Consider the following 13182-nt stretch of genomic DNA (forward strand, 5'->3'; position numbering starts at 1 on the left):
TTTATAACTAATAATGAAAATAAAATAATATAAACAAAAACATATAAATATGTGATTCTATATTTGTATAGTTTATTATAGTTAATTAACGAAAAGGTAATCAGAATTTAACAAAAAACAAATATGTGAAACTCTTTATATTCACTTGCATTTAATTTCATTAAAATTGCGGCTCATTTTTTTAGAGTAATATATAACTTTGTATTCATTTTTTGGCCTTTTCTGTTGTTCAAAAAAATTATACTTGTCCTCTAGAATTGTCAACCAATCACAGCTTAATCGTTTGGCTATTATTTTATGATATAAAATCATACAAAAAAAACTAGACAGTGAGTACCTCATGTAATTTTAAGCAATTCTTAACGTAACTTGGATACATGATGCAACTACTACTCAATTGAACAGGAAAATAAGATATTTGCTTTCATTTTTATCAAATTGATTTTTTTTTATAAAAAACCAATATAAATGAATCAAAAACTATATCAAAGGCCATGATAACATGTTACTTTCTTGAAATGGTAACAAAAAAAATTAAGAATCCTCAACTTTATTCGTTAGGTAGGTAATCATTATATGTAGTAGATTACATTCCCAACACATGTCAATCTCAAAATAAAAATACATGATATTCACTCCAAATACTTACGGCCACTGCTATTCCGTCCACTCTTTACTTTTATCGTGATTCGTGCAATTGAAAAGCTTTTGAAGTCCTCTTTGACTCTTCCATAACCCATCCTAATCTCCTCATTTTTTTTGTGAGATCTAATCTCATCTATTTGAACTCACAGTATATGCTAGATGCATCATTATGACAATCCAAAACCTCCCACAAATAATAATAATAATAATAATAATAATAATAATAATAATAATAATAATAATAATAATAATAATAATAATATTAACATCGTAATTAAAATAATAAACAATTGACATGCTAACAATTTCATCATAAACTATACACTTTATTATTCTAATTCATTCCATTTTTTATAAAGTACTATTTATTTTAGATCATTTTTATAAGTAAAATCATTTTATATAATTCATTTCGATTTTATGTTTTTTAAAATTTGTAATAAGAATATGAAATGTTTAATATCTTCACCTCTTTATCGATAACTCGTTAAAAAATATTATTAAATAATAATGTCTGGTTATGAAAAATTTATTTATTCTTTGTTATATCTTTTTTTTTCGATTTTTTAATAGTATTTTGTTTAGTACTCTATATAAGAAAATTTATTATTCAGGGCCATAACATCAAGTTTATATTTTTTCAATAATTTAATAATAACCATGGTTTTAGAAGTGAATTGCTGTTCGAACTACTTAGGTTACTAGATTATTAAGTCTCTAGTCTAACCACATGTCAGTGATTGAACGACTTCACCCATTGATATATAAATAAAAAATAAAAAAATACTCAAATATTTATAATTACTATTATAAAACACATATTTTAATTATTTTTTTTAATTTTTTAACTCTACTAAAATTAAATAGTACATGTCATCGTGTTCTCTCCTCTTCTTGGCAACATGAAAAATGATATGGAAAGAGGTAATTTTCAAGTCAGATCCTGCTACAGACTTTAACGAAACCGATTAGCTTACCTTATACAACAATAGAATGCATACTATTGTCAGAGTTGCCTTGACGTAGTTGACTCAATATATAAACATTGCAACTTAAATGCTCTTCCAACACAAATTCAGAAACTATCAAATTAACAAATTCAAGACCAGGAAATCAATAGCCAAATCATCATTCATTCGAAAATTTAAAACACAACATTTGAATAATAATTAATCGAATAATTTGAGAAGAAAATGCCAAGTCAATGATTTCATACACAACCTTAACCTCTACACAATAACAATTTAACAAACAGACAACCACAACACCTAAATAGATAATTCGGCAATTGAAATTACAAAACCATGAAGAATTTTGCAACTTAAAGGGGCAGCAGCAAACCAATTTAACACACACTCAACTTTACAAATTCAAGTAAAGGAAATCGATACAGAAATCATCAACTAGACAAAAATTTTAACCACAACATTGGAATAATAATTAACCAAATACTTATTCACAAGGTATAATATCAATGAAAATGTACAAATATGCATTGAAAATGTACATAATTTCAATAAAGATTACTAAACAGAGGCAAGAGAGAACAACCGTCATTCAGCAACAAACACTACAAAACAGCAAAAAAAATTATACTATTACCAAATTCAAAAAGAATGAAAACTAGATAAACCCAATCATAAACACTGTTACCAAATTAAATCAAAAGTCAACCAAATCTCACCTTGCAAAACCAATTAAAAAAACCTCTTCAGTTTCTACCCTAAACACCAATTAAATCACATGAACCAAATTTAACTTGAGGGAAAACACAAATTTCATAAGCAAGAGAAGTCAATTATCATTTATCAAAAATTTCATATCTAAAACACAAATCAATACTCAAGTAATCAGAGATATTCAAAATCACAAATCATTACTTCAGCCTTCAGAGAGATTCGAATTCAATAATCCAAGTACTTCAGAGACATTCAAATTCTGCCTATGGCATTCAACAATATACAAATTTTCACCATTAGCATCAGAGTAAGCATCTGCCATTAGCAACCATACAGTGTAAATTCTGCCTAACAGAGTGAGTTTCCACCATTAGCAACCATACATACAAATTTCCACATAGTAACATAGCATTCAGAATCATACATACAAATTTGCAAATACAAGACGGAATGAAACTTCAAACCAATACCGAAGATCGAAGAAGAAGAATCCAAGAATCGAATTTCAGAACAAAAATGCAAGGCAAGACCGAAGTAGACTTGAAGAAAAAAGAGACAAAAATTCAGGAAGAAGACCACACCCTCAGTGAAGACGAATACGATAAGCCACTTACTAGGGTCCGTGCCGAGAAGCCAGCGAAGATGAAGACCCGATGAAGACCTGTCGAGTTACTGGATCAGGCGGTGACGATGGAGGATCTGGGTTAGGCAGCGAGGATGGAGGAAGAAACTGCGGTGTTGAGGACCTGGGACGGCATTGACGCTGAGGACCTATGTTAGTCGACGACCATGCAGGGCTAGGCGGAGGGTAAAGCCGTAAGGGTTTCTTTGAATCTGCGTTCTCCTGTACGTGTATGAATGAATGATTCAGGGAACAGGGAGAGGGGGTTGGGTCACGAGGGAGGGTTGGGAATAACCTGGGTCCCTTTCTTTTTTTTTTGTTAACAAATTAAAAAACAGCATCAAAACGTTTCTGTCCAACAACGAAAAATGGGTCAAGTCTTGGGCCCCTAATCAGCCAAAACTGATTACTAATTATAACACTTAATTACCCAACCTAACTATGCCTTTCCTCACGTGCTTCCATCAACTTTTCCTGCAACCTCTGTGAAAGCCTGATCAATTTGTCCCCTCCTTGTACCACATGTCATAGCCACAGCTTGCCACCCATTGTCTACACATGTAGATACTATCTTGCTGTCTATACCAAAGACTTTGCCAAAATATTAATATGTGATTAAGGTAGTGCTAGCAATTCATATTCTACCTGCGTGTACTTAACCTGGTCCAATCCGTTCGAGTATGGTAGGCTACCCGACCCGCTGCGGGTAGGGTAGGGTAGGTGGGTTTAGGGTGTACTCTACCCTACTCTACTCGCATTTCATATATAACATGACATATTTTATAAAAATTAGGTATATAGTGAAGGAAGTGAGAGTTGAACCCACAATCTCCTTTATGTAATGACTTACAATAAGTAAGTAATCACTAAACTAGTTAGTTAATTTAGTAATTTAGAGCATTAGTTTTTATTTTTTATGTTATTAATATGTATAAAATTCGAAATGATTGAATTTTATATTTACTTTGAAAAAAATTGATATTTCTGCGGGTAGGGTATGGTAGGGTTTGGAACTTTAGAGTGCGAGTAGGGTTAGGGTTGAGAGATTCTCAACCCGCAGGTAGAGTATGGTAGAGTTTTAATGAAATTTTTAACCTACGGATAGGGTTAGGGTAGAGTCCAAACCTTACCTTACCCTACCCATTTTCAACCCTAGATTTAGGTTTAGCAAAATACGATAAGTTGGTAATTTTTTCTCTCTTACCGTAATGGTTATATTAGAAGAGAAAGTTTATGATTAGCATTTTTATAGAAATTTGGTCAGTATTTAATTATCAAAAAGAAAATGAGTAATCATACACCATTGGATATTATTTTATACCATTAAAAATACTGATAATGACTAATTAATGACTAAATATCATAAATGCTGCTAACTTCCTAGCACCCCTCATATTAGAAAAACAAGACCAAAAAATAATTTTTTGTTACGGTAGATCTGCGGCAAAAAAAAAGTCTATTTCAATAGAGCTAGATCTTGCGTCTTACAAAAAAAGAATCACCGATTACAAGTGATCAACGGTAGCTACCTCAATAGAAAGCAATTTAGAGATGATGATGATTGGTGATTCCTAATAGACATAGTAGGAGTAGCGACAACAAACTGGTTTGTTGCGGTGGAACTGGATCTATATGATGTCGTTGAAAAATCGATTTGTCGAAAAAGAAGAAGAAGAATCGCGTTGAAGAAGCATCAATTGCAACTGACCAACACTGGTTGCGTTGGTGGGAAAAAAATTTGCAAATATTAATCGGTGATTCAAAGATGTTGATCGGCATAAGAAAAGAGGAACTTCGGTTCCAATGTCGTCGTGAAGAAGGCGGCGGCGCCACCGTGAGAACATCTTGCTCTTCTCTCTCTATGATTTAAAATTTTAACTATGGGTTTTTCCTCTCTCTCTCTGTTTGTGATTCAAAAATCAAAACTTTAATTATGTTTCATTAGGTAATTTACAATCTTTAATTTTAGTCAAACTATATCTCTTATAATTTTAAATTGGTTACATGTCAAAGTTCGAATTTATTGGTGCTGCTTGATCACTTTAATGACCACTTTAATCGCTCTTTACAAATGGCCACGAGAGACATCACCATATAAATATATTCAATTCAGATTCTAAAATCCAAATCCATAATCATTGAACTATTTTATTGGTTCATCAGTTTAAAAATTCAATTAGTTTAATTGTAGTTCAATCAAATTAATAATATACAGAAAAAAAAGTCAAGGTTCACTAATTTATTTGTATCTTAATAGTCTTTTTTTAATTTAAAAAACATGTGTATTATATTACTTTTTTAAAAATAAATATAATTTGTTATTTAAATATTAATATAATATATTAATATTAGTTTGCTATATTTAATTTAAACTAAATATACATTAAAAATTAAAGTATATAGAATATTTTTTTTATTATTACAAAAATTATATTTGAATTGTGTTACACTTGACTCATATATTAAGTATTCATAACATACAATAAAAATAAAAGAAAGTAATTTTAAAAATCTATTTTGTTCTTAAATTTTATTTGAAATATCTTATGACGTTTTAGTAAAAAAAAAATTATTTGATTGTACAAAGACTTTATACATATTCACACTGAGACTAATTTTTGTTGTCAACTCTTTGACCAAAATGTACATCTAATCTAAATTGAGAAACTTCTTACAACTCTTTGTACACCATAAAATTATTCTCTAAGGATTAGGCTCATATATGTTTATGTGTGTAGAGATTAAGGAACAAAATACTTGTGTTATTTGTGTTTTTTCTCTAGGCATACATATTGTTCTTGTGTAGATGAATTTCCGAGGTATATCTCGCCTTAGAGGAAATTGAACTTGTTTCTTTGTCTCCAAAGGATGTATATTTCGGCAAGAAGAACACGGAGGGTGGGTACCTGCAAAAGGCACTCCAACGCTCAAGTCATTAAGTATTTAAGAGGTATATAATAATTTTAAGAATACAGAATGTTAGACATGAAATAGAACTTATCATGTCTGTTTTGAGATATAGAAATTAGTGTCTTTATAGATATAAGGTTGATGAATAGAGTTAATGTTATGACCGTTGGTCATTAAGTCAGAATAATGATTATTAAGATCGTCCGTTACAAACTTAGAATGAAGGCAAATAAAGTCGAGTTATGACTCATAATGCACAATAAAGACTGAGTTATAAGGTGATGGATCACAGCCCCTAAACTTTGTCTGCCGATCATATGATCCAGGTTAGCTTAGAAAATAAAATGAGTTATAACTCGGTTAAAAGATAAATGAATAATGATATGGTGAGCTCTCAAGCTTAATTGAGTTATTATGTCGGTACATATTCAAAAAATAATTGAGTGGTAAGAGTCATTTAATCAAGATAGTTGTGTGGGGATATTTTTTTGCTTGAGAACAATTTTTCATGACATGCATATAGCATTTGATTGTATGTAAACTGAAAAGTTCAGAAATATGTATCCATGGACAAAAACGATTGTATGATTCGAGGATATAATGATTAATTGTCTTGAAAATTTTCCTGATCCACAACAACTTATTAATGAATTTCTCATTTAAAGCAATTAATTATTGAATATTTACAATTTATATTGAAGGTCATATGACATGAATAAGATAAATTGAGAAAATAAATATGTATAAAATCGCAACATATATTGAATAATATATATTATAAAAATACAGGAGTTCAAAGTAAAAAAATATACCTTAAAAGTTGATAATTGTAGAGAAGAAGATGTCATATGAAGTCATACATACTAAATATGAATTACTTAATTTTATTTGTTAATATTATAACTTTGTTTTGTAAAATCTGCATTAACTTGTTAATAAAGCATGCAATAAAATAATTAGTCATTTAATAATATAATAAATCTTGTTTAGCTACGAGGTATATTCTTTGTGCAAAAATAAGAAACTTGTATGTTTGTAACTACTTTTTGTTTAATTTTCTGCATTAAACAAATAATAACATAAAATTTAATAGCACAAAATGAATAGTATAATAGTTATATACAATTGATTTTTGATGGAATTCAATTTTATGATTTGAACTCATTATTACTGTCATTTAATTGTATAAATGAAATCATCAAGTAATAAGAATATAATACATGATGAAATAAAAATTCAATTGATAAGGTTGTTATATGTTATTATTGTAAATGAATGACTTTGTATCCTAATATAGGATGTTCCTTTCTCATTTTTTTTTTCAAAATAAAAACACAAGAATCAATGATCTTTAGTAATAGAACTAGGAAACGATGAGTATTGTCTTGCAAAAATATAGATAAGAATAGAGAGAGAAAAAAAAGTATACTAATTGTAAGAATTATTCAAAGTATAGAACATATATTGAGGTTTAAATATAACTAATAAATTAGTAAATATTAGTTACACAAAATATAAATACAAAAATATGTGTGAATAAAATATATAATTTTACTTGTATAAATAGAGAACTTTGAAAAAGTTAGTAAAATTGATAGGTGAGTTTGTACTTAAATTGATTGAAAACTGAGTTTTTTTTCTTCGGATTGGTTGAAAGTCGAGTTTGTTCTCGGATTGATTCATTGATCAATTATGACGTGAAATATTATGATACGTAAAAGTGAAAGAATTCAAATGTATAAAGTACATACTTTATAAAAAGTTATGATAGATTAAAATTTGATAAAAGATATTAAATAAAATCTTAAACAAGATTATTGAAATTGGTTCAAAAATTTGAATGTAAATCAAGATTTATGAACTTAATGAGAGTAGAAATTATTTTACTTCTCTCCATATACAGCGCCAATTGTTCTTGTGTGGATGAACTTCCGAGGTATATATCGCCTTAGAGAAAATTGAACTTGTATCTTCATCTCCAAAGGATGTATACTTCGGCAAGAAGAACACAGAGGGTGGATACCTGCAAAAGGCACTCGGACGATCAAGTCATTAAATATTTATGAGGTATATAACAATTTTATGAATATAGAATATTAGACATGAAATAGAACTTATCATATCCGTTTTGAGATATAAAAATTGGTGTTTTTATAGGCGTATGTTTGATTAATAGAGTTGATATTATGATTGTGGGTCACTAAGTCAGAATAATAGTTATTAAGACCGTCTGTTACAAATTTAGAAGAATTATGACTCATAATGCACAATAAAAACCAAGCTATAAGGTGATGGATGACATATATATAGTATGAGATTTGTTACTAATTTTAAATTTGAATCTTTTGAATTTTCTGAATCATATCAAAATTTAAAATAGAATCAATTAAGATCTGATGTCATTTAAATTTAGAATTCAAATTTAGAAATAAAATAATTAGTTATTCTCGATTCTCATTTAATATTCTCAATTATCATATTATTATATTTATGGTGCTAGCAAAGAATATAATAATATTCTATTTGAATTAATATAATTATTTATTTGATCAAATTAAAATAATGATTAACTAATTCTTTAGCAAAGATTAGAACAGTCGTTAGTGTGTGACCCCATAGGTTCAACACTAAGTGGATAGTAAATTAGTCATACTAAATTTTCTAATTAAGGTTGTCGTCTAGAAACATCCCATAACGACCCAATAGTATAAAGTAATATATTTTTACTAAGAACCCAAGAACAAAGTATAAGTCCTTCCATCTTTTTAGCTCTTGGTTAACTCTTAGAGTATGGTTTAATTGTCAAAACTCTAAATTGTTACCATTATTATAATGAACTGTGAATGACCCAAGAAACTCATGTCTTCATTCATTCAATCCCTTTGACCAATGTTCTATTCATGTCAATCATTGTAATCATAGAGCTCAAACTCTTTATCGAGAGTTGACTGATTTTTTATTGACTAATCATTAATTTTACAAGTATTTAAATCGTATCAAATATCCATTCACCTAGCATCCTAGGTATTATGTATCAAGAATCAAAGTATAATAAATACATTATTAATTACTATGACAGTCGCATGTCTATTACTATATTCATCTTGAAAATCCTATTGACAAATCGGTAATGCTAGGAAAACAAAAAAAACAGCCAGAACTTACTTAATTTAGCATTGATTAATTATCGCAATAATTAATGAATGCTAAATAAGACAAGTTATGGCTATTTGTGTCTAATTTTCTTTGGTTACCAAACATTTTCGTTGACCGATATGCAGTAATTATAATCATTCGAAATTCTCAAAGTGAGTTAGTTCAATTGTCATATCTCTATATACACATCTATATATAATTTAATAAATAAGATCTATTAATTTTCATCTAATAATAAAGACCATTATATATATATATATATTGATATTTTTGGATTATTAATGTCTCTTTTAATAATCCTATAACCAAGAATAATTTAGATTAAATTATAAAAGATTTATCTCTCAATATTATGATCACCATCACAATGATAAATCTCTAAATTTTATCAAGAATCTTATTATATTAACTCTTTAATATAATAATAATAACAAATTATTTAATATATACTTATTTCCAACAATAAAATTATAAAATTTTGATTAATATTGTATTTTTTATTTTTTTATTTTTAAATTTATATTAAAATATATTTATATGTTTTGTATTTATTTATAATTTAATATATTAATTTATTATAATTCATTTATTTTAATTGAACTACTATTAAATTGGTTGAACCATTGATAGCGATTTGATCATGGGTTTCGTTTTAGAACGTTGGATATATGTCATTGTAGAGTTTTTCGTTTTTGTTTGTCAAAAAGTATCTAGTATATACATGTCATGTATAAGGAAATGAGATGGGAACTACCCATTTTTGTATTATAGTAAGATATAGATTAAACTATAACTATCAAAATATGGCATTTATTTAAATAAAAATATTAAAAATATGTTTTTATAAAAATATTTGTGTTAAGAGTATGATTTATTTATTTAGTCATACTTTAAATAAAAATAATATTTTCATAATATATTAAAATTAAATTTTATAATTTATTATCTAATAATTAATAAAATATATTTTTATATAAAGATAATTGTAAAATTTTTATGATAGAATTTAAAATTTAAAATTTAAAGATTACAGTTATTTATACAATGTTTTTTAATTGTATCTTATTACTTATTTTATTTTATTATTAAAAAATAATTAATGATTTAATTTAATTTAATTAAGATAATTAATTAAAAGAAAAAGAATATAAGAATATTTTAATTATATTAAAAAAATAGACATGACCGGAAATATAGGGAAAGATTTGTAGAAATAATTAATGTTATATAACTTAAATATATCATCATAAAATAATATATATGTCATGTGAGATGAATTATTTTAAGTAAAATATATTTTTGTTTTTAATATTTTTAAAGTTTTTTAAAATTATTTTTAACATTTAAATTTGGTGATTGCTACGGTACGATGATAAATTCATACGTATCGATATATTTAAAATAGGGACAAATAGTAATAAGTTATGTGGCATTTTTTTCCATTTCAGCATTTAATTTTTTCTTTTTTAAATATATATTATATCACCACTTTTACTAATACACCCTTTTAATTAAATTAAAATAAAAATATATTTTTAATTTAATTTTATAAAAAGTCTTAAACCTCCTTCCTTTATTTGATTAAACAAAAATACCCTTTTAAATTAATCAAGTTTTAGAATTCAATTAACCCTAAGTTTATAGTTTCAAATAATTGAAACAACAAAACAAAAACATATTAAAAAAACAAAAAATCAAAATTATTCTTCATCTAAGTTAAACATATTAAAAAAACAAAAAAAAAAAACAAAATTGTTCTTCATCTTGGTTTAAAAACCCTCTTGTTCACGCCTATGAAAGTTTCAGTATTCTTCATCTTCTTCTCTCCTCTTCCCCTTTTGCTCTTGATATAGCACTGAAAATTGGTGGACTTCCAAAGGTATCTTTAAATCTTTGTATAACGAAGTTTCTTGCTAATTTATTCTGCGTTTGCAAACATTGAGCTCCTCCTTTAAATCTTTTTTAAACCCTTTTTCCCATCTTCCTCCTTCCTCTCCAATTTCACAATTTAAAATGCATAAACCACAAATCAATACTCATTACCCAAAACATCAAATTTTAAATACACCAAGCATACAAGGCCACATAATTCTCAATCCAATCATTAATTCACATTACATACCAACTATACATATTAGCACCAACCATTTACACAATCCAAACTTAATTCTAGGGGCATCTAGCCTAGGACTTCTCATCACACCACACGGTACTTAAATGAAACTTAAACCGTACCTCTTATAGCCAAACCAATTGAGCCTCTTCTTTGGAAGTCTCCACCAACCCTAGTTTCAAGCCTCACCAAAGCTCCTCAAGCAACATCAATCTCCCAATTGTGCACCAAAATCATCAAATACACTAACATAACCAATATCTCATACATACATCAACCTAGGGCTCATAAAAGTGACAAATCACAAGGATTGGAGGGTTTCTTACCTTAACCCACTGAAGTTTGTGATGAATATTACCCATGGTTCATACTAGAGCACTCCTAAATAACCAAAATCACAAGGTTTCCTCAAAACCCAAACCAAATTCGAATTTGAAGAGAAAAATAAAAACTGGGCAGAGGACAGTATATTACTCACCACAAAACTTAGCTATAATTGTAGAGGATGAGAAGAGCAACGCGTGGCCACAAACGGCTCGTCAATCGGAGCTCCGTAGCTCAAGTTATGGTGGTTTGAAGATCAAAGAGAGTTAGGTTTTCTCTCTTCTCTTCTCTCTTCTCTATTTCAGCGCCCCAACCTCTCTTTTAGGGTAAAATGAGCTGAAATGCTCATAACTAATGTTTATATATATTGGGTCTTGGGCCCACTTAGGCCCAGTTTACTTAATTTTGTCCGTTGGCCCAATTTTGGACCAAAACCTTTAAGATTAGCGCTCTAAATCGCACTTCAAATATTTCTACCTCCCCTAATTATAATTCCTCATTTCTTAATCTTATTTACTCATAATCAATTTTCTCAGCTGCAGTACCAGACAGATCTCAGCCGGTACTTCCGGTCAAAATTTCACTGCGCACTTTTACGCAGAAAACTATGTTTTCTGACTCGGAAAAATTCACTGAATCCAAATATCATATTTAAATCATCAAATTCCAATTACCAAATCTTCCAACCATATTCGCTCCTACTTAACTCATTATTTAATTAATTTCGGTTAGACCGGGTATTATATTTTACCCCCTAACAAAAATTTTCGCCCTCGAAAATTCCATCCATCACTACGAGTACGCGAGCATAATATGCCTTTATATCAAACGCATAAAAGTTCCAAGGTCCTTTTACTCTGCGCGCTTTCTTTGCCGCGCTCTGATTTCTCCATTCCTGAGGGTCTTGGTCGTTCGTTCAATGCTGACCAACAGCCTCGTTCCTTACTTTTACCGTCTCATCAACCCACACCCTATTAAATCTCAAATCATGTCATCAATAATATTGCCATCATCGTTAATCATAGCCATCATCCCACATCACTATAATCAATCAAAGCTTTCTTCGTTTTTAGAATTCAATGAGTTTGGACTAACAAGCTGACAAATTCTTAAGAATCCACTTTCCTTTACTAATCTATAAAAGCTTTCGAGACACATCTCTTTTGTTGAAGTTACTCAGATCAAAAATCATTTTCAAAAATCTAACCAACACTCCTTCAAATTCTTGGAAAAAAATTTAACAGAACCTCCCCAAAAATTGGAGTTTACCACCCGTCACGGGTTCTCTCAAACCAATCTCAGTACCGCATCAGCATTGCAATTTAAAGGTTTCCAAACGATTCCTCTGAAACCGATCATTACAAATCTTGATCTAAATCCAAGGTCACCATGACCAAACATCATAGCACTCATCTCTCAAACACGACAACTTGCACTCAATCATCATCTAAATCCAATTACGCATCAATGATAATTTCCTCATCCGTTTCAGAACCATCAAGGCTCACAGCCGCAATTAATTCCAATTATCTAGAATCATTATCTGTATAAGCTCACTAAACTTTTAAGTACTCAAAGCATAAAGCATTTCTAATCATACCCCACTTTTCCTTATTATTACCATACTATGCTAACGCTTTTAGCAAGCTTCCGCTATGCCACTTTAATTTCTCGTCAAGTATTAGCTCCATCACTTATTTCCTCAAGTACCCAACCACAACTTAGCATGACTG

At 28.8% G+C, this 13182-nt stretch overlaps 1 long non-coding RNA gene across 1 annotated transcript; it reads right to left on the minus strand.

The window, feature by feature from the left end:
- Positions 1–11051: 11051 nt before the first annotated feature.
- LOC140174961 (uncharacterized) lies at positions 11052–11761 on the minus strand. Its single transcript, XR_011865117.1, has 2 exons — positions 11604–11761; positions 11052–11506 (listed from the first exon to the last, which is right to left on the minus strand). It is a non-coding gene; the product is annotated as an uncharacterized lncRNA (long non-coding RNA).
- Positions 11762–13182: the final 1421 nt, after the last annotated feature.

Source organism: Arachis hypogaea, chromosome 9, assembly GCF_003086295.3.
Source record: "Arachis hypogaea cultivar Tifrunner chromosome 9, arahy.Tifrunner.gnm2.J5K5, whole genome shotgun sequence".
Lineage (NCBI taxonomy): Eukaryota > Viridiplantae > Streptophyta > Magnoliopsida > Fabales > Fabaceae > Arachis > Arachis hypogaea.